General features: G+C 41.8%; 1 protein-coding gene across 2 annotated transcripts in view; it reads left to right on the forward strand.

The window, feature by feature from the left end:
* The window catches only part of SRPX (sushi repeat containing protein X-linked), a 74,276-nt gene that overhangs the window by 556 nt on the left and 47,356 nt on the right, over positions 1-26,364 (forward strand). The gene's annotated exons all lie outside the window — the stretch shown is intronic.

Here is a 26,364-nt window from a genome sequence, read left to right on the forward strand (position 1 = left end):
GCGGATCCTTGCTTGGGCTCGCGTTCATTCAAACGCTGCTCTGTTGACGTGGGACTAGCTGTGAAAATCTCTCGCACACACTCATGCAAACGTCTAGCTACATCAGCACTGCAGGAGACTGTAGGGGCGTGCTGGCCACTTCTTGTGGTTGGCCTGGCAGGCCCCCTCCTGTATTGACATGGAAGTCACTCGTCTTTCCAGGACTTAGTCCTACACAAATTAGGCACTGAGAGGCAGTTGCTAACCTGGAAAGGTTTTCTGTATTTCCATTGAAGTCAGCCCTTTCTGAAGGAAATACGGTCCTGGGGAGCGGGGGAGAGGGAGCATATGGGATCTGTTAGTTTGTGCTAGTAAAATGTTAAGTGATCTACATGTGTTTTTACAGAAACTCAAACTCAGTGTCATCTGCTTTTCAATGGCTTTTTAATATTTATTGATTTTCCATTCCTTGTGGCACCCTGTTACTGTTTGACAAATGTGTGCTATTTTATTTGGCAAATGTGGATTTATTTTGTGTTTCTAATGGCACTGAAATGAACAAAGACTGTCTTGTTCTTTCAACTCCCTTGCGTTGGTACCAGCATTATAAAAATTATCAGAAGAGCACTCTTGAAATAGTGTTTGTTACTTACTTGCTATATGGGAACTGGTAAGAGATCTGTATACCTTTTTTTAAAATTGCTCATGCTGACAAAAGTGGGAATAAAAAAAGTTAGATAAAATCTCTGTGACAGACTTCTGGGTCAGATGGTTTTAAAAACGTGCATTTTTTTGTTTTAAAACTCCTTAAAGAAATAGTGTTCATGGTGGTACCCCAAAACACATTTATGTATCAGAGCATCAGCCTTCCAAAGTCCTGGCTATAAAACTCTTTAATTGGGGGCAGGGATAAAACCAGCATACCTACCTACTGCTTTGGATTTCTTGCTCTACGGATGTGGGACCTAGTGGTATGGTACCTTGACTCATCACACCTTTTTTCCTTTAAAGTTAGTGGAAGCTTCCTATAGAATCTCATGTAAGGAGCATGACACATCCATGGTATTTGTTGATGGGAGAGAAGGGCAAATATAGTATTTCTCAGCCTTCCCAATGTTCTTTAAGGATCTCAGTACTTGATAGAGAGTTACTGAAGACTGCTTTCCTTCCCCATATTCCATCTGTGACTGGGCACAAATAGCATTAGTCTTAGTTTACATTTTCAAAGAACAATGGGTATAGTACAAGCTAATTGGACTGCTGTATAGGAATACTTTCCCCCCCTTATAGCAGTTGGAACAGAAAAATGATCATGTGTAAGCATTTGTTTTCAACTTTTGGCTTTGGTTGAAGATATTTTAGCAATAAAAAATTAGGGGAATTATTATTATGCAAGTCGCTTTACGGAAGAAATGAAGATGAAAATCCTGATGAAAAGAGCTTACAGGATTATGGTCTTAATTTATATCAACATGTGGCAGCGTAGATGCCATATTGCTACAGGGGGCCTCTCTATATTAGCAGATTCTGGTTGCAGATTCCAACCGTTAGTTGAAACAAGAGCAAGGAGAGAAGTGGGAAGGGAAGGATGACGGCAAGGACAAAAAGTTTGCATGGTGGTGTGGTTTTGCTTCTTAGTGATTACAGCAGGTTGCTTTTATTTGTTTTTGTTAATTGTTTAAACGATAATTAACTAAAATAATTTTAGAAATAAAATAATCTTATGGAGCGTAACAACTGGGCCATAAATATGTGTTATATCCATCATAGTCCTAAAAAATAGTATTTTTGCCTTCTCTAGTGCTGTCATTCTCAAAGTATCACATGTATTTTATCAAGTTTTAAGCAGGAAACTGAAATTTGGGTTCATTCCCAAGGCAAAAGGAAACCAGAGTATGTAGTGATGTCCACTACTTTAAAACAACACCATCTTGCCAAATTAATGTATGTCAAGATGGCAACAGTGTAACTAAGAGCAACAGAAACTGACCTACAGCAACCACATAATGCCGATCTGAAATTAATGCACAAAAACAAAGCTATTCAAAACTAAGGGATATTTGTCAATTCAGCTAAGGATGTATTTGTTTGGGACCACAGAAGATAGAAGCAGTAATCAGGTAAGTGTGATTCATAATGCAATCTAGGAATCTACGGCTGTAGAACATATGCTCATTGGCAATACAAATTGTTTTTTGATCCAGAAGCATTCTCTGTTTGAACAATAGTCCTGATATTCAGGGGCAGTAAAATTAGGTGTGTATTATAATTAGCTGGAGTTTGCCTATTTTTGTTGGAATGTTTCAGTTTATTTCCTTCCAACACAGAGATGCTGGAACACAAATTTGTATTGTTTCTGGAATAAACACTAAGGTATTGGAAACATCGATTGCTAATTCAGTGAAGACAACAGAACTATCTGCCCTGCCATTTCCATGAGCATTGCTGCTGCCAAACTCTGATTCTTTTTTTGGGAGAACAATTGAATACATTATGCTGCAGGTCATGTTAATGCCATTCTTTAACCGATCTGCATGAGAATGCTAATATTCAGTGTTTGGCTTTCTTTTTAAGAGCCTGAACATATCACTGCTGCTCTGTGTCCAGTCTCAGTTTACCCAGACTTCAAAAATCCAAGTCTTTGCCCATGATCTTAGAGTTGACTGCACAATAGCATGCTTGTTTCAGCTTTCACTGCATTTGAAAATCCTTTTCCTTCTAGTTGTAGTGGCAAAGACAGGCAGTGAAAATCAGCAGCAACTGCATCGATAAGCCTACTGTATAGTTAAGAGATTACTCATTCAATCGGCCTTATCTTTTAATATAATGAAAATGTTTTTCTTCTCAAATCTTTTTTCCCATCTTTATAAAATCTACTGTAATTTTAAATAAGTGATTACCCCCCAAAATTATTTTAATCTGGAATTGTTAGCTGCTAAATATGGAAAGCCTTTGAGTAGACAAGAATAGGCTTTTAAATGATGAGTTAAGAAATCTAATCAAAGTCTGTGCTATATTAAAATAGATAGATGTACTGTATAGCATAATTAACAGTTGCAGTCCATGAATTTGGTAGTTGACCATTTCTGCTGATAAAGAAAAGCACCCTATGTTAGATCCAGGCAGAGCTTCTGTTATTCCAATAATAATTTGTTACCTAAACATGGAAAATAGTTTGTTTTGGCTACTGCTCTTGGAGTGAGACAGTACAGTTTGCCAGCTTATTAGCAACGCTGTGTTTCTGTGCCCTGTATTCTGAATTCAAGAGTATACAGTATTGAGAGGTGGTGTTTGCCCTTTGGGGGCCCTAAGCAGGAATACCCCCCCCCCCCAATACATACCAAAAATGAGAATGGGGGCCCCATTAGCTGCTGGGGGCCCCAAACAGTTGCTTAATCTACTTATATCGGGTGTTGATTCTGACAGTATTCTAGACACCACACACCAGATACTTGAGTGAAGACATTGTGAAATGAAGCTTTCGAATAACTGTTGATGGCTCTACTGGTGGTCAGTAAAAACCACTCAGGGTCAGATTATTTTAGCCTTGTTTGTGATGATCCCATAGTATTATCTATACTCTGTATTTTCCTATCACTTTGCTAATCACCAAAATTATTACAGCATCAGTTTCAGAGTACTGTAGCTGGATTCCTTGTAACAGTATCAAATCCCAACAGGGTAACACAGCCCTTTGTCTTTTGGAGATGGTTAAATTCAGTGCTGTGCAGTTTTATGATGGCAAAGACTTTCTGATGAAGTCTGCATTACAGGAGACTGTTGTGCTCTTCATGAACATTAAAAGTGCCAGAGCGTTTTTTAGTATTTGGCTAAATCTTCTTTCCAGAGATGAAGAGAGGGAAAATAATAAATGGAACCGTTCCTCGGAGGCTTCTGTTCTTTGTAGTCTCTTCCTGTGGAAATTCCCTCTTCTGATATTTTTTTTTCTTAGACAGTCTTAGGCTTTAAAGGAGGATTCAGCAGCACGATTAAAGTTTTAACTGTTCCAGAGGTTCTTAAACTTCATTGCATCGCAGCCCCCTTCTGACAACAAAAATTATTACACAAACCCAAGGAGAAGGGAGCTAAAGCATGAGCCCACCTAATCGCTACCACTTTGAAGGGGGGAGGACAAAGTCTGAGCCATAACACCCTGAGTGGGACCCTGGGACCAAAGCCCAAGGGATTCAGCCCCAGGCAGGCCGAAGAGTTGGTGATGCCCAAGTCAGCATGCTGACAACAGGGCCCAGCTGGTGGATGCTCTAGTTTAAGTCAAACCCAGTTGAGGAGTTACAGAATCCATCCCGGGCAGCACAGGTTGCTCACTGGATATATTCTACAACACCTCTAGATTTTAAGAAAAATTTCAACTGGTGTCTATTTCAGTGTTATCTGCCATGCTTTGACTGTTCACTATGATGTCATTATAAACAAGCGTAAAATTTGTAATAGAAGCCCCCAGTGTCTGTTAGCACAAACCATTCGAGACCCCCGGCTTGTATTCAAGACCCGGCGTCTATTAGACAGACCCGGTGTTTATTAAAACATCTGGTCAGTACTCCTGGCATCTAACAGTAAAAGGCTTGAAGGTAAATGTTTTCGTTTTGTAGGTTATTGTACGATTTTCTGCGACTTGAGACCATTTTCAATATGATTGAAGATGATTGCGTCAACTCCATGTTTCAGTAAGCTGGTGAAATGACATGTTGCTGACATCCCAGCCTCTATAGAGACCTGGCTCGTATCAGAGATCTAGCATCGATTAGTACAAATCGCCCAAGACCCCTGGCTTGTATTAGAGATCCAGCGTTTATTTGAGACATGTCTTTTATTGGAAGTTTTACAGTACATAGGATCAGGGTGTGTCAAAATAAAACATCCACGTAACTGAAATAATTAGGTTTTCATATCTGTGCCAAATCACAAACTTCGTAAAGTGCAAAATAGTAAGAAATAGTCTCGGCAAGCCTTTTTTATATATTGAAGATGCTTGGAGCTAAACAGTTTAATCAATAAGCAATGCTAAAACAACTGTTAGAACAACTCAAGATCTGTGCAGTTCAAGAAATCTAATTGGCAGCTAATACCCCAATTTTTTTTGTCAATTGCAACGTGGGGCCTTAAAGGCGCAGAGCTGCAGGAAATCACTTTGTCCAAAGGCCAGGCCTGCAGGCAGGGGGCCTGTAACATGAGTGCCGCTGTCAGGACTGAAGCCCTCATGGTTCATTTTTGACCCCAGGCAGTGAGGTGTGGGGTTAGGCTCCAGGAAGTCTAAACCAGCCCTTGCGATCCACTTTGGGATCCTGACCCACAGGTTGCAAACCGCTGATCTAGTCTGTATAGTTTGTTGTACTATTCTCATCACCATAGTATCTGAGCGCTTTCTAGTTGTGCATTAACCAGGGGAGAACACAGCTGTAGACAGTGCCTTGAGCAGTAAAATGATTCCTGTATGTATATATTTAATCAGTTTTTTAGGATAGGACACTGACTTGCGTATATGCTATTCGTGAGAGGAACTTGAAATACGATCTTTCTCTATGCCACGTTACTTTCAATGGATGGAAATGAGGAAAACCATATTTAAATAAAGTTAATAGAAAGTAGGCACACAGTTTTAAAGAGATCTGAGAGAGGAACAGACCGTAAGTGATCAATGGATGGACCATTAATCTTTTGGGAGATTGTCTTGGAGAGAGAGAGAAATCAAAACAATTTAAAGAGTGTATCAAATACTGAAAACAAACCAGTCAAAACTTTTCAAAATTAATTATTTTGAGGAGGCTATGTCTATATACTCATATCATAGTATTTCTCAATCTCCTAATTCGGTTGATGTTTGAAAAACAATAGTTTTCAGATATTGCTATATATGTTACAGTGATGTAGACACCCTAACTGCTGCAAACACACGCATACAGTCTCTGCTCTGAAGAGTTTTCAACCTAAACAAAGAGTGAGAGGGGAAACTGAGGCAGAGATGTTAAGTGACTTGCTCAAGGTCATGCCACAGGATATTGGCAAATTGGGGTTAGAACCTTGCCTCATCTTTGATTTCCAAATCCAGGCTTATGTCCACTGAACCATATTATATAGACTAGAGCAATTCTTGGAATACCTACACTACTTGAGCTATGAATCACATGGTTTTCAGCTTTCCTGCCTGAGTATATTAGTATTGTTTTCAGATGTAGTCTGCTGTGTTTTTGTTAAGAATCATGAAGAAAATTGTGTGTATGTGTAGGATCAGTTAGTGCTTTTGGATGTGCATACATCACCTCTGTGAAGTTCAGTGGCAGCAGCACATATGTATCTTAAGGAAGTAGAGACTAGCTGGTACCTTCTATTTGTTAATTCCAGAGGGGGGTTAATAAATTATTTTTGTTTTTCCAGTAAAAAAGATTTCTATATTCAGGGAACTGTTGTTAAAAATGACATAGCAAAGTGTGCAAAAATGAATCAGAAATGTGTACTTATTTATGTCAGGTGATAATCTGAGTGCCTCATTGATTCTGGGTGTTTTGGTATGTTTTAGAATACACAATATCAGATTCCCAACATACCCCCATATAACGGCCCATCTGCATAATGTATATTATTTCTCCAAAATAGCAGTAAACTAGGAATGTTAACGGTTAACCAGTTAACCGGTAAGCCTCACTCTTAACGGGAGAGGCTTATCAGTTATGGTTAACAAGTGGGTGAGGTCTCCCACAGGCGGAGAGATGCTTCAGTCCCCACCTGTGGAATGCCCAGCCCAGTGTGGCAAGGGCACTCCAGCGTGGCAGAGCAATCTTTGTCTACGGTGGAGAGGGAAGGAAGGAGACGGATGGGCGCTTCAGCCTGACCTCCCCCTCTACCCTCCCATCCCGGTCACCCCCGTTTAATCGGTTAACTGGTTTCCTTACTGTTTAACTGGTTAACTAATTAAATGGGATTTTACATCCCTACAGTAAACCTGTAGTCACTTTACATATGACTAACCAGTGCTCTTTTGTGATGGTACTGCCCGGTACACAGTGCCAGCACCTCCAGTCAGAGCTTACCTGGAAAGAAAGGAGCATACCGGCGCCTCTGTAATGAAAATGTCCGACAGCCACGTTTCTTAAAGTGGCCGCATCTCTTAAAAGGGCAAAGGCGGCCCCACTGCCTTTTTTTTTTTTTTTTTCTCAACAACTTTTCTTTCCCCTGGAGTACCGGCACCTTTTTTTCCCAATAAATCAAAAAAGCACTGTGAATAATCTTTTCCCCTTCAATTCACTTCCTCACCGAAAGGTTCCCTGCACAAAGAACCACAGTAGAGCCATTAAGTCCTCTGATAGATAGACTTAGCCTGCTAACAATTCAGAAAAATCTTGGGAACTGTGCACAGATAAGAAATCAAATGTGATCATATAACTAAAAGGGTGAGGTTTAAAAAAAATCATTGAGTATACGATGGCCAATGTATTATTTTAAATGCATTGAAATAGACCTTTCTAGAGGGACTCTAGCGTATGTAGAATGAGCACATAATGGCTTGGATAGGCATATGTATGGAAACACTGCTGATGGCAAAGCAGGAAGCTTGCAAGAGAGCTGCTGCTGACAGATTACTATAAGTTAGTGATTCCATTAGGGATATAGGAGTGTAACTGTTTAAACAGTTAACAGATAAGCATGAGCTTATCAGTTTCTGTAATGGTTACACACTGATTCCGAGCCCCACTCCTGGGGCACTGGCAACTGCCCTGTGCTGCTGATTCTGTATCAGAGTCTGCAGCGTGGGATGATAGCCAGCTCCTCAGGAATGGGGCTGGGAGCTGATGTGCTAGTAAGCTGGCTCCAGCTGCCAGCCTTGCTCCCAGGAAGCTGGTTTATACTGTACAGCCCACAGACAGTAAACATGTAACAGTGAGCTTTGTTAATGGTTACACAGTTATATTATTAACAGTTTAACATTTCTGAAATCCATTTTATTGTTATAGCAGAGATGAACTTTGACATTTTTACAGGCTTTGGATATCTGTGTGACCGTTATTCAAGCAATGGTCTTGTATATTCTTTTTACCTGGATGTGTTCCTAGTTTAACTGATGAAGCTGGACATCTTGCTTGTATGTATCCAACTTGAGACTGGAGTTTTCTACTGAGACGATTCATTGATAGCTGCTGCTGTCACATTAAGGAATTATTTCTGATACAAAGGTGATGATGACTATGTTGTTATACAGGGCTGTGACAGCATCTTGGCAAAAAATACTATGTAGCCTCGAACATGCATTTGCTTTTTGGATTTTAAACTGGTTCTTGTCAGTCTCTGAATTACTTTATTTTGTTAGGAGTGAAATGCTAGGAAGTTTTGATAAATCATCTTTTAATCAAGGCATGGATTTGTTTTTAAGTGCAGTAAACGAAAAAATATGCACAGTGTTGCTGGCTGGCAGTGAGCACTTGTTTACAGTTTCTAGCTATAAATTATATTTAAAGGAGAAGCATAAAAATTGTTCAGACTAAAAATTTATATTGCTGGACCTTAAAAGTGGTTCCATATTATATGTTTTTAACTTCCATGATTCTGATCTTTGCAGTACAGGCAGTCCCCGGGTTATGTACAAGATAGGGACTATAGGTTTGTTCTTAAGTTGAATCTGTATGTAAGTCGGAACTGGCGTCCAGATTCAGCCGCTGCTGAAACTGATCAGTTTCAACAGTGGCTGAATCTGGACGCCAGTTCTGACTTACATACAGATTCAACTTAAGAACCCCAGGCATCCCCAAGTCAGCTGCTGCTGAAACTGATCAGCGGCTGATTCCAGGAAGCCCGGGGTAGGGGCTTCCTGTAGTCAGCCACTGGTCAGTTTCAGCAGCGGCTGACTTGGGGACGCCTGGGGCAGAGCAGCTGGGGTGCTGCTGGGTTGGTCCAGTAGCGCCACCGCTGGACCAACCCAGCAGCACCCAAGCTGCTCTGCCCCAGGCATCCTGATTCAGCCGCTGCTGAAACTGACCAGCAGTGGCTGAATCAGGACGCCTGGGGCAAAGCAGCTGGGTTGCTGCCGCGTTAGTCCCGTAGCGCCCAGAGCGGCGCTACAGGACCAACCGGCAGCGCCCCAGCTGCTGTACCACAGGCGCCTGGAGCAAAGCCGCGGAGCACGGGGGCAGCAGGACAGCCCAGATGCGCCGTGGCTGTCCTGCTGCCCTTGGGCTCCGCCGCTTTGCTCTGCTTTGCTCCCCGTCCCCCTGGTCTGCAGACCAGGGGGACGGGGAGCAAAGCAGAGCAAAGCCCCGGAGCCCGCGGGCGGCGGACAACCCAGACGCGTCTGGGCTGCCCGCCGCCCGCGTGCTCCGCGGCTTTGCTCTGCTTTGCTCCCCGTCCCCCTGCCAGGGGGACAGGAAGCAAAGCAGAGCAAAGCGGCGGAACACGCGGGCGGCGGGCAGCCCAGACGCATCTGGGCTGCCCGCCGCCCGCGTGTTCCACCGCTTTGCTCCCCGTCCTCCTGGTCTGCAGACCAGGGGGACGGGGAGCAAAGCAGAGCAAAGCCCCGGAGCACGCGGGCAGCGGACAGCCCAGACGCGTCTGGGCTGCCCGCTGCCCACGTGTTCCGCCGCTTTGCTTCCTCTCCCTGGTCTGCTGGAGACCAGGGAGAGGGCCCTGTTCGTAAGTGCGGATCCGACATAAGTCGGATCCGCGTAACTCGGGGACTGCCTGTAATTTGAAATAACTGCTCATAAATTGAGATTTCCTGGAGCTTTAAATAATCTGAAATTCTGATACATTGTTTGTTTTTTCTGTGAAGATGGGCAGGGTGATTCGTCATGTTCTTAAGAGGGTTCTGCCAATATGAAACTGCTAAATTTTATCAAATGAACAAATCATTCTAGCGAAGCTGTCCTGCCCCTAAGTTCTGCTGTAATATATTTTAACATATTTGCTTTGTTTCTTTTTGTGTATGGCCTTGTTTGCTTTTGTGTTGTTTTTTTAATGTTTTCTTTCTCTTCTTTGCTATGCAAATGACACAGGCAAACAGGGAAAAGCAACTATTGTCTTGACATAAAGTGCTGTCAAATGTACTAAATACATTTTTAAAAGATTCTTTCTTAATCATAGTATAAAATTGGGGGTTACTTGATAGCAGTGCTTTTTTTTTTTTTTTTTTCAAATAAAAGTGTTTGATGTCCAGAAGTTGATGTCAACGCAAATTCTTGCATAATGAAGAAAGGAAAAGAGAAAGGGCTTTATGATTATCACTCCCATCATAATTGTTTAAGATGAGCAGCATACATAACTGAATATAGCAAACAACCCAATGCTAGCTAATATTGACATTTGCTATTTCTGCTGGAAAAAAAAATGTTCCGTGAGAAAAGAATCACTAGTGGTTACTGGTTTTATTAGTCTGTGTTGGTGTTTCTGTTTTGTTGTATATCAGCTTGTCTTTATGGATGTGTTGCCACCTAATATTCAACATGCCAACCTTTATGGTCCATTTGTTAAATTATCAAACACACCCCTCCACACTTTTTCCCACAGGTAGGATGAGCTCTCTGTAAACATCTGCAAAGCTACCTCTTTGTACTTTCAAATCCCGCCTTAAAACTCTCCTTTGCTGTGATTTCTACAGAATAATGACCGTGTCTACCCATAATATACCTGGCCAGTATTGTCTCAATGTTATTTTGTGTGCCCCTCCTGTTTTGTTTTATTATGGCCACCTGTTGTTTCTTGGCTTATACTTAGATTTTAAGCTTTCTGGGGAATGGATAATCATTTAGTTCCGTGTACAGCATGTAGCACAATGGAGTCCTGATCTGTAGGGTTGCCAGATGGCTTAACCAAAAATACCAAACCCCCCCACCCCCCCCAAAAAAAGAGGGAAAAAATTCTGTTGAGGGCAAAAAAAAGGGGGGGAGACCAAAGTTGTTGAGAAAAAACAAACAAAAAAGGATCCCGAGAGTTATTAAGCCTAAATAAATAAAAAAACAAAACAGCATGGTCCCATTAAGTGTGTGCAGAGTCAGAATAGGGAAGGAAGAGGGGAGAAGTTGAGCACTAAGATGCAGGGAAGGCATTGCTTCCCTTTGCTTCAGGTCTTTAGGCTTTTTGCTGGTGGCCATCTTGTTTTCTTCATCAAGCCAGAAGGCAGCTTCCCTGCGGAACCAGGTAAGCAGGGGGGTCCGAGACGGGGTGTCAAGGGGCTCGGACCAGTTGCTGAGTGTGTCGTAGGATTGCCAGGTGCCCGGTATTTTTGCCTCCTCGCACGGGGAAAAAATCAGAAAATACCGGACATTTTAGGTGTCCAGTATTTTCTGAATTTTTTTACCAGACAAGAGGCAAAAATACTGGACTGTCCAGGTCAATACCGGACACCTGGCAACCCTACTGATCTGTCATTGGGTCTCTCAGCACTACCATGGCACAAATAATAAAGAACATAGGTACTGACACTTATTTTTCCACCACTTCCCCCAGGGCTCCTCTCTTGCTCAGCCTCTTCCTGCCTCCACTCTGCCTCCTCCCTGTGATCAGCAGTGCTGTGGAAGAGCTGTGCAACCACCATTTTTTTCTCCTGCAGGCTCAGCATTGTCAGGATGGGACTTGGATACCCTTCCTTCTTTTTCCAGACGTGTTAATCTGCAGTGAACTAGACAAGTAAAACATCGGCATTGTTATCATTATTGGGCCCCTTGCTGAGAGGGGGACGTGGCCTGTTTACACCTCTTCAAGCTACTGTTTCTGCTGGCCCTTGGTCGACTCAGGCCAGTAGCATTGCATTGGTTATACTTACTTCATCTTCTCGGGAGCATCTTCATAATCACACAAGCTAGTTTTTTTAATTAAAGCATAAATTGTGCAGTTCACCATGGCAGCTCCTTCAAAAATAACATGTTGCTGAGCCATTGCAAACCACTCCAAGTCAAGGTGGATTAAATAGGACGTTTTTTGGTGAAGTTATGTATCCTAGTCAGTCAACAGGGGCTTGCTCCAAAATCCGTTCAAAGGAAGGATTTCTGTTGGCCACAGTATACATATACATACGATATGATGGGCACTAATTTAGCTAAACAACTTGAGAGAGATCTTGGAGTCATTTTGGATAGTTCTCTAAAAACATCTATTCAGTGTGCAGCAGCAGTCAAAATAGCAAATAGAATGTTAGGAAGCATTAAAAAAAGGAATAGCGAGTAAGTCAGAGAATATCTTATTGCCTCTGTGTAAAACCATGGTACACCCACATCTTGAATACTGCATACAGATGTGGTCGCCTCATCTGAAAAAAGATATATTGGTATTGGAAAAGGTTCAGAAAAGGGCAACAAAAATTATGAGGGCTTTGGAACGGGTCCCATATGAAGAGAGATTAAAAAGACTTGGATTTTCAGTTTAGAAAAGAGGAGACTGGGGCGGGGGGAATATGATAGAGGTCTCTAAAATCATGAATGGTGTGGAAAAAGTGAATGATGAAAATGTATTTACTTGTTCCCATAATTATATTTGGTCACCCTTAGTTCTTATATTAATAGGTAGCAGGTTTAAAACAAACAAAGGAAGTTTTTCTTCATTCAGTGCACAGTCAACCTGTGGAACTCCTTGTCAGAGGATGTTGTGAAGACTAGGACTTTGACAGGGTTCAAAAAAGAGCTAGGTAAATTCATAGAAGTTAGGTCCATCAATAGCTATTAGCCAGGATGGGTAGAAACGGTGTCCTTAGCCTCTGTTTGTCTGGAAATGGGTGATAGGAGAGGGCTCACATGAGGATTACCTGTTGTGTTCCCTCCCTCTGGGGCACCTGGTATTGGCTACTGTTTACAGAGAGGCTACTTGGCTAAATGGACCTTTGGTCTGACCCAGTATGGCTGTTCTTATGTACAGTACACTAGGCTCTGTCTAAATCAGGCAACACATATGAGTAAAAATGGTGAGTGTATGGATGCTACAAATGTTCACGCATCATTATGCCTTTCTGTGATCGCTTAATCTCACTCTATCCTGAGTTGCTTAAAACAAGAGCATACAAGTGGCTGGGAAGTCTTGATGTAACAAAACATTCATGTGCTATTTACGCTTCTCTTCATGAGTAATGGAACCTGACAGCTTGATGCTGCTGATAGTTTTCAGAGACACAATAATCGTATTCTCTGATACAATAAATTGCATTTGCTTTTTTGAGAAGAATGTCGTTTGATAGTTCCTTTAATTAGCCATCTATATATGATATAGGTATGTTGAAATAGGTTATTGATATTTCCTGCAATTTTAGCTCATACAGCTTCCAATTTTGAATTATAAATGTATAAAAATACTTTAAGAAGACAGAAAACAGCTTTGAGCTTTACAACTACATGGCTGAAGATGAATTAGACATAAATTGCATGATCTTTGGTTTCAGGAAGTAGCGTGGCTAAAGTGTAGCCATGTGTGAATGCTAAATATGCGTGAAGTTGCCACAGTTAGATGAGACCATTGCCATTGTAGAAGGAAAATGTATTTTTTCTCGATATTGATAAATTGTATTGCTTACATAGTAGATAGCATTTGCATGGACACCTTTATTCAAATCCTACATTTGAGAAGACATGATTAAAGCAGCAGGCCCTCAGAAGTACAATATAAATACATCTGAGATTTCTAGGGATGTCATGACAAATTTGATGTGTAGATTATTAGTCTGGAATAAAACTAGATAAATACAGGATGTTCCTCCCTTCCCCTCATTCTTTTTTTTTTTTTTTTTTTTTTTTTTTTTTGACTTTTCAGGAAATAGCATTTCCTTTTAAGGAATTAGAAGTAGGCATGTGGTACATATGGACTCTAAGAATAGCATTATAGTTTGAATGTAGTTATGTATCATCCTATCAGTCAGGTTTCTTCAGCACCGCTGTGTCCTGATGAATGGTTTACTCAAAACCTACATTTAACCAGTGTGGGCTAGCAAAGTCTGAGTCAGTGTTAACCAAGTCTGACTGTACCACCACTGTTAAATCTTCCAGGGATTGTGGTCCATGCTGGCATCATTCAGAGGATCTTTGTCAGACTTGTCGTCATGGACTTGCCACCTAAGATGAGACATTGTCTCCAACTTCTTTCAGAACTCAGTTACAAGTCTAAATAAGTTCTAGTTAAGTTTTTATTTTTTGGTCAGGAAAAAATACTTAAAATTAATTGCTGAATATTTGTAAGGAATATTTAATTTGATTCTCATCATCTGAATATGTGCATTCTCTCTGTCTGGCTTCGCTCTGTCACAAGTAAAACAGGCTAAAATGAATATGCATTCATTTGACCGCTTTACAAGTTTGACACATCAGGACTGAAAACAGTCAATGTACCAGACATGCCCTTATGCTGAAGGGTAAATGCTCCTGCCAGAGACAGATCCCAAAGATAATGTGTTTATCTCCAAGTTCCAGAGACAGTGCCCTGGCGAGGAATCCAGTCTCCCCAGCCTCTACATGCGCCTAGCTGATGTGAAAGGAGTAGATATTGAGTGTCTGAACCCGGACTGTGGACTCCATATTTGATTAGTAAACGTTTGATAAATGTGAAGTCTATTCCTTTCTCTCCACTGTACCTGTGTGTGGCTCCTGGAAGTAAGAGAATTTTCTCTTCCACACCAGAGCTTTGAGTTAGTAGTTGAGATTCTACTGTTCTTCCCCTACACTACCATCTGTTTTGGGGTTCTTTTTCTTCCCATAAATACCTATTCAGAACTCCAAACCAGCAGTGTATCTCTGCTGATGCTCGGGAAAGCTAGAGATTCAGTAGCCTGCCTCAGCTGCTCATATGCAATATTCCCAAGTAACAGCAGAAACATTGAATAGATTTGGCTCTTAGCTGTGTTGCTGTTGTGGCTAGGCTCTTGTTAATTTCATTCTGCCACTACTTGCTTCACTTGCATCTCCTCCTGAACTCAGTCTCCAAAATCTTAAGTAAGCTCTCTGTCCATATGCTTTTCCAGATCTTACAGATATTATGTGAAATGGAGTTATATTTCTAGAGAAAATGGAACATCAGTTTAAAAAAATAGTCAAAGCAAGATTAAACGTCTCCCTTCTGTACGAACAGTCATTTGTCCATTGTAGAAACTGCCTGGTCTCCAGTATATTTTCCTTGTTCCTGTTTTAGAATAGAAGAGACAATGTACTGAAGGTATCATTTTAGTTGATAGGATAAAATTGTTTAACCCGTCTGTCTCAGATCTTCAAAGGTATGTCAGTACCTAATGCCTGTTGATTTCAGTGGATGCTAGGTTACTGTATTTGAGAATTTAGGCCTCTGTGTCTGTCTCCCTCTCTGTAAATGATATTTATCCTCCACGATAAAGCACTTTGAGAGCTTTGGCTGACAAGCACTGTATAAGTGCCAAGTATTGTTACTATATGTGCTGCAGATTTTATACTCTGTTTAGTTACAGAACTTTAGAGAGCTCTTGAGCTATTTTTAGATCAGGGATCTCCTTGTTCCCTTAAATCTCTGAAAGCATGAGATCCATGACTAGCACTGTGCCTTGGAGTTTCATATCTACCCTCTTCCCCCCATCTGTCTTTTTGTTTCATTTACAGCTCTTTGACACACATTCCACTAAACATAGTTTAACTGGTTAACATTTTAAATGGGATTTTACAGCTGGCTGCTCCAGATTCTGAGGCCTCGTCCACACTACAAAGGTCAGCATAAGCTGCCTTGCATCAGCTTAGTTATGCATATATTCTCATTTAAATTTGTCTGAGCAATATACGGTAAAACTTGTGTTATCCAGCACACTTGGGGATTAGGGTGTTCCGGTTATTATAAATTCCAGTTATCTGAGGGTCCCATCAACCTAGGAAAAAACAATGGACAATAATAGTAAAACTCAAGTTTTTAATATTGGTAGTTTTGTAGTGTGAGGCAGTTGATCTCACATTTCTATTTTGAGTTAAAGATGATTCGTACTTCTTAACTAAAAAATTGTTAAGCCAATCATGGTAAACCAAGCCAGGCCTATGCACCTGAAGATGTGACAGTATTGTGGCTGGGGGCACTGCCAGATAACAAAGTTTTCTGGTTAACAGAGAGAGGGATAACAAAGCTTTCACTGTAGTGCCCTATTAGGGTGATGCAATAATACCCACCTCCCCAAATGGTGTAGAGCCATAATCAATGTTTGAAGCACTGTGAGTGTATTCACTGTGTTACCTATGTCAACTCTAACAGTGATCTGGCAGCTGTCCTACAATGCCTAATGCTGACCACTCTGTTCACAGTTCTGAACTCTATTGTTCAAGGGTCATAGAGATCTGAAGCCTGTCCACCAGCCCTAAAACTCTGGTAATTTTAATTAATGTATCACATTTCTATATATTTGCTTCTGCAAGTTTTCTTTGCACTTGTGCTACTCAATAAAATTATCTTCTTTGGGAAATAATTTATCTTTATTAGTTTACAACATACTCTGGAGAATGCCCAGTGGTAGAGAAAGCTCACACGCTTGTTTTTTACAGTGAGACAGAACTCATAGACTCAATTACAAACACAGTGTAATAATTTATATATGTACAGCAAGCTCCTCAGAATTAATAGGCGCATCAATAGCATGTTATTCATAGATGTACATACACCAGGCACCAAACAGTTCTTAAAAGGTCCTCAAACTAGAGGGTCAGAGCACAGTACACCAACACATTCCTGGGGCTCGCTGGTAGAGTGCACTTTCAAAGCCTCCCTCAGCTGTATAGCTCCATGTTAATCTCTCCAAATAGCTCTTGCATCTGGTTGTTTATATTCAGCAGACAGCTACTTTACCTCCATCACAGGGGCAACTTTTCCTTCTTTACCTTACAGATACTATGCAAGACACAGCAGTCATCTATAACCCATTGGTTCTCTATGGAAAAAGTATCACATCTTGTGAATAAATGCTGTTGCTGTCATTCTGCACATACCAGGCCAGTAGTTGAATCTTTTTTTGCTGTTGAGGTGGCCAATGAGGCAGGAAAGTAAGGGGTAGGCTGGGTCCCCCAGGATCACTGCTGGCATTTCAACATCACCAGTGGTAATCTGCTGGTCAGGAAAGTCTCTGCAGTTTTCAAAGGAGTCATGTGTTCTTGAAGATGAGGTCAGCTGATGTTGGTGAAACATCCCTGGTAATCTGCTAGTGCTGCATAACCATAGAAAAGTATTCCTTTCTATTGATATATTTGGGGCAAGGTAAGCAGGTGCCAAAATAGGGATATGCATGCCATCTATTGCTCCCCTGCAGTTCAGAACTCTCCTGTTGCAAATTCATCCCCTGTGCCTTGCACATTGCTGAGAGTCACAGTCCTGCATAGCAAAAGGTAATTAATGACCCTGCCCAGTTGTATAACAACAGCACTGACAGTGGATTTTCTAACTACAAAACAAATTTCCTACTAACCAGCCATAATCTAGCATTGCATTTTTCCACAGTAGGATCGCTATTCATTGGCCCAGTATCCGTGCAGCTCTCATTTTGGTATCTATGCACTGAAGGTCTGGGTGAGCTCATCACATAGGTCCAGGAATGGGCCTTTCACATTGGAAATTTCTGCAGCCCATGCTCATCAGCCTAAGCCAGCATCATGATGTGATCCCACCACTCACTGGTCGTTTCTCAGGCCCAGAAGCAGCATTCTGCTGTTTGCAGCTTCTCCATGAGTGCCATCAGTAACTTCAGCTGGTTTTTCACTATGTCCCACAGCAATCTGTCCTCCATGAAATCTTTGGGCTGATGTGGTTCTTGTGGCTCTGCAAATACTGGAAGATAGAGCCATAGAATTTTACAACTGGAAGGGACCTTGAGAGGTCATCAAGTCCAGGCCCCTGCCCTCATGGACCAAGCACCATCTAGATAATCTCTGACAGGTATTTATCTAACCTGCTCTTAAAAATCTCCAATGACGGAGATTTCACAACCTCCCAAGGCAATTTAGTGCTTAACCACCCTGACAGTTAGGAAGCATTTTCCTAATGTCCAATCTAAATCTCCCTTGCTACAATTTAAGCCCATTGCTTCTTGTTCTATCATCTGAGGTAGGGTTGCTGGATGATTTAACCAAAAATACCAAACATACTCCTCCCCCCCCCAAAAAAAAAACTACCGGGGGGAAAAAATTCTGTTGAGAGGAAAAAGGAGGGGGAGACCAAAGTTGTTGAACAAAAAAAAAAAACCCCGAGAGCAAAAAATAAAAATATATATATATTTTTAAAAACCAGCGTGGCCCCTTTAAAAAACTTTTTGGCCCTAACAGGCTGCTGACGGCCGCCCGCCATCTTGCCTCCATGAACTGGGCCGGACGGCTCCCCTGTGGAACCCAGAAAGCATCCAAGATTTTCACCTCCTGTCCGGGAAAAAAAATCAGAAAATATCGGACATTTTAGGTGTCCAGTATTTTCTGAATGTTTTTACCAGAGAGGAGGCAAAAATACCAGATTGTCCGGTTCAATACAAGACACCTGGCAACCCTAATCAGAGGTTAAGGAGGATAATTTGTCTCCCTCCTCCTTCTAACACCCTTTTAGATACTTGAAAACTGCTATCATGTCCCCTCTGTCTTCTCCTTTCCAAACTAAACAAACCCAATTTTTTCAGTCGTCTCTCATAGGCCATGTTTTCTTGACCTCTAATAACTTTTTATGTACATCCTGTGCTTACAACACTTGTGGCAATAGTGCACAGTTGTAGTGAAGGCTCCATGCTTCTATCCACGATGGTGGATGAGGAAGAAGGCTATCTGGGCTGTCAGCCTTTCTTTTCAAAAAGGCATGAAAATTATGGATATGGATGACATAATGCAGTAGAAAAAGTTGCATTGATCTCAGTGATTCAGAATCAGGTTCTCAGTAAGCACTGTAAACAGGAAATAAATGCATTCCGTCAAGAAATCTGAGTCAGTTGCCTGGCAGTGACAGGGTGTGTGTGGCCCAGTCCATTGTTAAGCTTTTTCCAGGGGCTCTGCTGTCTTCATATCTGACATGAGAGACTGTTCCTTCAGAACACTAATATTTATGTAATCTTCAGTGGGTACAGAACTGCGGCATCAGTGTTCTTCCATTACCCCAAAATAATTCTGAGAGCTGTTTTCTGCATGTTTTGGCTTCTAGATCAGGTAAGAAATTAAAACCTTTATCGTTTTATTGCCATGTTGCATTCTGTGCTCCATCACCATTGCTCAAGCCCTCCACAACTGTTAAGATTGTGGCCATTCCTCCATTTTTTTCCTCTTATGAGAGGTAGGTGACTTCTGATACGGAGTCTAGGCCTTTTTTCCCATCACGTCAGGATGTATTTTAGTGTGCTTTGCCACGCAACTCTGATATTTACCTAGGACTGCTCCATGTATGTATTTCCGATCTTTGGTCCCCAAATGGATCTCTGCTATCTCCAGCTTACTCTATAAATTATGACTTTTAATATTGCTTTGTAGAGTATTTTCCTGTGTTTCCTTTTACTGCCTTAATACTCTGCCCCTGTGGATTACCCATTGAAAGTAACATCAGGCCTGTACACAGGTGGGGTGTGTGTGTGAAGGGTGTGAATGCCCCCCACCATGATCCTCCAAGTAAGTGTGAGGCTGGGATGGCATGTTGCAGCCTTCCTCCCCCTCTGCTTTGGCTAGCTACGGGAATGCAGGAACTGATTCTCTGCCCTCCACCACCAGGAGTGAGGCTGGGGACGGGACTGGGTCACGGGAGTGGGGCAGCCGCCAACCCCTCACATGGCTCATGCCCCCTGCTCCTCCCCTCCCCCAGAAATTACTGCGTATGGGCCTGAATTTGCTCCCTTCATGTGTTTATCAAGTCCATCATATTTAGTGGAGAAGCTTAAATTTTGTCAGCAGGTCTGTAAATGTGCAAACACTAAAGTTCTTGAGTGAATTGTTCAGACTTTGATGTCTCTATGTCATGATGACAGTGTGGTGAGAAATATAATTGAGACCTGATTCTGTGTTCTCTGAAGCAGGCAATATGTCGCTTTTTCCTCTTTCTCTTCCTCTTCCCCCCTTGCTCTGGGGAAAAAAAATTTCTGAGATATGGGATATCTTAAACATTAGTTAAGCAATAGCTTATGAAGATTATAAAATTGTCAATAAAAACTATAAGAACAAACAAAACTGTAAATCTTTTTAAAAACCCTTAAAGATGACAGCTGTTTTTCTTTGAATGTTGTCTACACGTCCTGTCCCAACCTCCTTTCTAACCTTCATAGGGTCTCTGGATGCTTTGTATGCAGTGTGTATGATGTTTGGACCTTTCTTGCATTCTGTAGTAAATAGGTGTTGACATTTCAGTAATCAAGGGACTGTATTCTTTTATGGCAAGCTATAATGACAAATTGTTGAGATTAGCGTGTGAGGTTCTTTTCCAGCCGACTGTCTGGTGTCGGTAATGCTTGCCAAACTTTCTTTTACAATAATAAAAATATTTTTTTAAAGAATGGCTTTCTCAGAACACATTGCCTGGAGAACACTAATATTTATGTAATACATTGAGCACTGTAGTGTTACGTTTTATACAATGCAACTTCAGCTATGTCATAGAAGCTATTCAGAAATTCTGCTTTACAGAATTAAATGATAGAGAAGTTAGCAGCAATGGGTGAGGGCAAAAGCATGATTAGTTGAGATTTGAAATGAGCTGGTGAGTGGAAGAGAGAGGGAGAGAGCGAGAGGAAGGCTGTATCAGCAGACAGTGCAGTGGAGAAGGACCCTGAATCAACTGTGTCCATGTAGTGTGGCATCAAAGGAGCAACAGAAGTAGTGAGGGAGAGAAGGAGCCAGAGAAGATGAAAGTAGCAAAGGAGAAATAGCTGGAGGACTGGGAACGGGGAAGGGAGAGGTAAGCATGCCTGACTCACTTTCCTCACTGCACTACTGCTGCCTGTGGTGATGCCAGAGTCTAGGGCTCCTAGTTTTCAAAAGCACTTTCAAAAAGATAAGCATGGGAGCTCTGCTGAACACTGAAAATCATGGAATTAATAGAGGGACACTGGATTCATGGCATATTGCCACCAGCTGTAACCCACTAACAACCAACCCAGTTGCTTTTGCCCCTTCTTTTGTCCCTTATGACCGGAGGAGTATTAATAGACCACTTCACTTTGAATGCTCCCTTGAAATTTGTGTTAACTGCTTATGCTAACCAATCTGTTTCACCTTGATTGGAGCTGTAACATTTTCAGTACCTTTCCCTGACCTTCAGATAAGCTCTGTGTGGCTCAAAAGCTTGTCCAATAAAAGATGTCACCTCACCCACCTTTTCCTTTTCCCTTTTTGGTATATGTAACCCATGGCTTACAAAAAAAAAATCACGAAACTAAGCAATAACCTGATTTGGCCATGCAGTAAACTGTCAGGTTGCTGAAGGAATGGTTCACCTAAATAAACACACATTATATACACCATCTTTTCATTTGACTTTGTAAATTAAGGAATCAAATAACTGTTACATTTTATTGATTTACATATGAGCAAATTGGTAACCTTTTATTCTCTTGACTTGTTGCTTCATGGGATTGTGACAATTCATGGTCACTGTTCCTTTGTTCTAGCATTGTCCGCTGAAGAATTCCTTAAATCAAAATCAAATTCTTATGGCTTTTCTTGCAGACTGAACAAAAGAAATAAACGAAATATAAGCTGCTCATTTGGCACCCTTGCTTTAATGAATGTTGAGGCAAATAGTCTATTCTTAAAGAAAAGTTCTTGCTGTTTTGTTGACAGATATACCAAGGAGAGATTGTAGTTGCTTTTCTCTTCCATAGCCTGCTCTTTGCAAGGTAATTTAGGAATGGCTTGTGTAACTCTAAAAGTGGCATGGGTGGCTGAGAGGGCACTGCCAGTCAGACCCCTCTGAAGTCCCTTCTATTAGGGTTCCTTTGTAGCCCTGGCTATTATCTAAAGTTACTACCTTGGTAGTAAATCCAAAGGGAAGGCAGTGGCCATATCACCTGTAGGTGTCATACTCGTGTATTATATCTCTTTGCACAGCCTTAGTGACTTTGCCCAGTGTGTTTACTAAAGATTCCTATAGATCATTGGTTTTAAAATTTATTTGATCATGCCCTCCTTCCTTGTAGTAGTTTATACTTCCCAACCTCCTGCCACGCAAGTACTTCTACTGATATATGTGGCGGTGGTATTTCACTTGAATCAGTTTTTTGTTAATACCACTATGGTGCCTGATAGGAGCAGTACTATGAGTAGCTCAGACCCCCATTCTTCTCTGTGGGCTCAGTCCAAAGGCTAGAATACCTCTCTGTCACGGCATACTACAGTTAAACCTCTTGTTGAGCCATTGTGGCACATCATGAGACTTATTAGCCACAATGCACCATGTGAGACATAGCCCAGAGAGGAGAATAGGAGCATGTATGAGGAAGATGAAGTAAAACTCCCATGAGGCACTGCAGTGACATTTCTAAATTTTTTGGGGAGGCTTTCATGGGGTTTTTTTGTTTGGATTTTTTTTGCAAAATGTCAATTTTTTTCATTAGACAACAGATCGTTTTCACACACAAAAATCATTTTGTTGAAAACCCAATTTTTCCCATGAAAAACACTTTTGATAGAAATGTCTATCACAAAGAGAAGATTACCTGCATCTGGGCTAGCCTCATGGTCTACTAAATCAGCAAGCTCAGTGCAGGATCAGAAATGTATTATTCTCCTTCTAAGTCTTCAACTCAGTCATACAAGAAATAACTATGAAAACCTTAACTACCAGCAAATCCTGCAATTGTACTTCCACCGCCTCCCCTTCCTCGATGATAAAAGAGAGTAGGAAAACACTTGGTCCTTCAATGAAGGGAACCAAAAAGGATGCAATAAACTGACGAGGGATGTTAAAATGTGTTAATTTTTGTAATCGTGTAACTGCTGAAAATTGCTCTAATTTTACTTCCTTCTGTCCATGCAAAAAGGTAATTCATCTCTACTTTACTTTTCTGCTGGACCTCTCTGACATTTAATGCCATTGATTACTGAGTGCCCCTGTTCCACCTCCACTAGCCTGAAAGAACAAATAAAACCCCACTGAACAAGATATGGTCTATAAATCATTATGGGCAACTGTCCTTTCTCCTCAGCAGTAACCCGTGGAATCACACAAGGGTAAGTCCTCTTCATATTAGTAAACCAGAGAGACCATTGGGACAGCTTATAAGACAACATGGGCGGAAGTGTCAACAATGCACAGAAAACACTCAGATCCACATAATTTTATATCAAATGTGAACAACACCATCTTCCAAATTCCTCAATGCCTAGCCTAAATCACTACCTGAGTGAAGAGCAGCAGGTGATGCCATTAGGCTGCACATTTCCAATCAGGTAAGGGGCCTAAAAGCTGTATAAACATTTAGGGAGACAAGATCTCAGTCCTCAGTATGTTACAATTTTGTTGAGAAAAATCAGACACTACAGTGATGAGGCCATAGCAATACCTATCCAGATCAGTGCTGTTGGCTAGTGTTTAAAACTTAGAGTACAGGCAGTCCCCGACTTACGCGGATCCGACTTATGTCGGATCCGCACTTACGAACGGGGCTTTTCTCGCCCTGGAGCTCACGGGTGGCGAGTCGCCACCCGTGTACTCCGGGGCGAGAAAAGCTTCTCCCGGTCCCCCTGGTCTGCTGGGGGGGGGGTCCAGCAAAGCCACTGGACCCCCCCAGCAGACCAGGGACACCCGAGCAAAGCTGCAGCGTGGGCGGCTTTGCTCGTTTGCACGGGAGCAAAGCCGCCCAGGCAGCGGGACCCCCGCCGCTTGGGCGGCTTTGCTCCTGTCCCCCTGGTCTGCTGCAGGGGTCCAGCAAAGCCGCCTGTGCGGGATGCCGCCTGTGTGGCTTTGCTTGGGGGCAAAGGAGCAAAGCCACATGGGCGGCGGGTCTCTCTGCCTGTGTGGCTTTGCTCGGGTCTCCCTGGTCTGCTGGGGGGGGAGGGGGTGCAGCTAGTGCGCCCCCCCCCCCCAGCAGACCAGGCTTTTGTTGCGGGACGCCTCGGGTAGAGCAGCTGGGGTGCTGCGAGGGTTGGTCCTGTGGGAACCTACTGGGCAGCGCCCCAGCTGTTCTGTCCCAGGCTTCAGATTCAGCAGCTGTTGAAACTGATCAGGCTGATTCCAGGAAGCTGGGGGCAGAGCAACTCTGCCTCCCGCTTCCTGTAGTCAGCCCCTGGTCAGTTTCAGTGGCAGCAGCTGAATCTGGAGCCAGTTCTGACTTACATACAAATTCAACTTAAGAAGAAACCTATAGTCCCTATCTTGTACGTAACCCGGGGACTGCCTGTATATCAACCACAACAGAGCTGTCACTCTTTCTTGATCCACAAAACCAGAGGTTACCAATCAGAAAATAAAATTAAAAAAATCTGTTCCACTAATGCCAACTTTCATAGCTGTTGGCCTCCTAGAACCCCAACTGACCTTGCAAGGAACTGAAGAGTGTATCATAGGTGCAAAACATCATATGGAATAGAGATAAGCATATTTCAATATTCTAACTGTATTTAAAAAACCCAAACAATTATGTAGCCAAAAATTAATCAGAAGGAAAATTCACTCTGGGACACCACTTGGTGGAATTATAGCTTGTATAACTAGCTGTAGCTTTGTGTTTGTTATTCATATGACATATTTTGGAATTCTCTTTCCCGATACTCAACAGTCTCACGTGACTTTTTCTTAAAAAATCCCATTCTGAGTCCTTTGAGGGACTGGGAGTATTTTGCATACAAAATACAAGCCAGTTTATTACATACTTTGTTCCTTAACTGCCTATATGCAGCATAAAAATGACATTAACACTCATTTTGGGGGGAGGGAAGAAAATGTTCTGCGTTAGTGACAGATTATGTAGATACCTTAAATATCAATTTTTACCCGAAAGAAGACTGGTCTAATTTGAATCTTTTAGGGTACAGTAGTGTCAGGATGACCTTCAGCTAGGAAATGTACAATTTGTCAATTCACAGTACATTCGGAAAAGTCTTACCTATATACATTCATGAAAATGTATAAAGCTACCGGTACAAGTTTTTATTCTTCACTGTGTGAGAGGTAACTTTTTGTTTTAAATCTCCAATAGGCAATCACAGGAGGGATGGTTGAACAGTCAGGGGCATTCTGTGTGAGTGGAGCTGAGATTTCATTTACTATTAAATAATTCAGTGGTTATTTTCATAGTCAACTTTCACATATGCTGGTGAAGTGGTAATCATGTCAGCCCTCAATTCATATCTCTGCTGGCAGAAATCACCTGCAGAATTTCTTTATGGCCCAGTAGATTACCAAGGGGCAGGTGTCAAAATCTTTCTGGAGAGAACCTAAGCTCTGCATCCCAAATTTCGTTTTCCAACTCATAGTTCCTGTGTAACCTGATAAGAATGAAAGTCTCCTGTGTCTAAGCAAAATACTGATGGCACATACATTTATCAGTCATCCCTGATCTCTTTTGAAGTTATTAATTGCATGGTATTCAGTTCTTCATTTCAGTCACACATTGTGTCAGCTTGAAAGATATTGTATTTTTTTAATTCATGATATCCATCAAAATGTAACTCTTGAATGCAAGTTAAAACCAGTCATTTAAAATCTTAGGTGTGCATTTTAAAGTATACTTTGAGAGTAAATGGAGCTACATACAGCCCTTAGGGATTTTCCTCATAAGGAATTTTCTTCTGCACCTGAAATAACCTACACCTGCAAGCAGTAGAAGGAAACTTCTAGCATATGGCTTGAGGCAAAGGGGATAGCAGAATTGATCTCTGTTTTCCATATGAGTATGTCAGTTAAGGAGAACTCTAGAGGTTTCTGAAAGCTGGGTGTCTGAGTTTCCAAGCTGAGTATGAACTAATTGGAAAAACTCTAAGCCATGCCAGATGAATGAACTGAGTTCTTGTAATTCGTCGTATCACCTGGGGTGCAGTCTGGGACCCATTGGAACTCCCTGACCATTCAGCTGGGATGGTGCCTCTCACACTGTTCTGCTAGTAATAGAGATGTAGCCGTGTTAGTCTGGTCTTGCTGAAACAAAAGACAGGACTATGCAGCACTTTAAAGACTAACAAGAAGGTTTATTAGGCGATGAGCTTTCGTGGGCCAGACCCACTTCCTCAGATCAAATTGTAGAAGAAAATTGGCTTACCATATATACCAAAGGGATACAAGCAAAAAAAGTGAACACATACAGGTCCTATTAACACCCAGCACAACAGCAGGAGGCACCACACAACTTTCCTGCTCTCCAGCCTTATACCCCTGCTGAAGTACAAACCCAGAATTATTTAGTTGCCTACTGCGCAGGGATCTGTACAATGCAAGCTCATTAATATAGTTCACATCCCTCTCAATTTGGGAAAGATGTACCAAGTCTTTGTTAGCTGAGTGGAGATTTTCCCAACCACGTCACTCAAAAAC

Source organism: Pelodiscus sinensis, chromosome 1 (genome assembly GCF_052426305.1).
Source record: "Pelodiscus sinensis isolate ZL-2025 chromosome 1, ASM5242630v1, whole genome shotgun sequence".
NCBI lineage: Eukaryota > Metazoa > Chordata > Testudines > Trionychidae > Pelodiscus > Pelodiscus sinensis.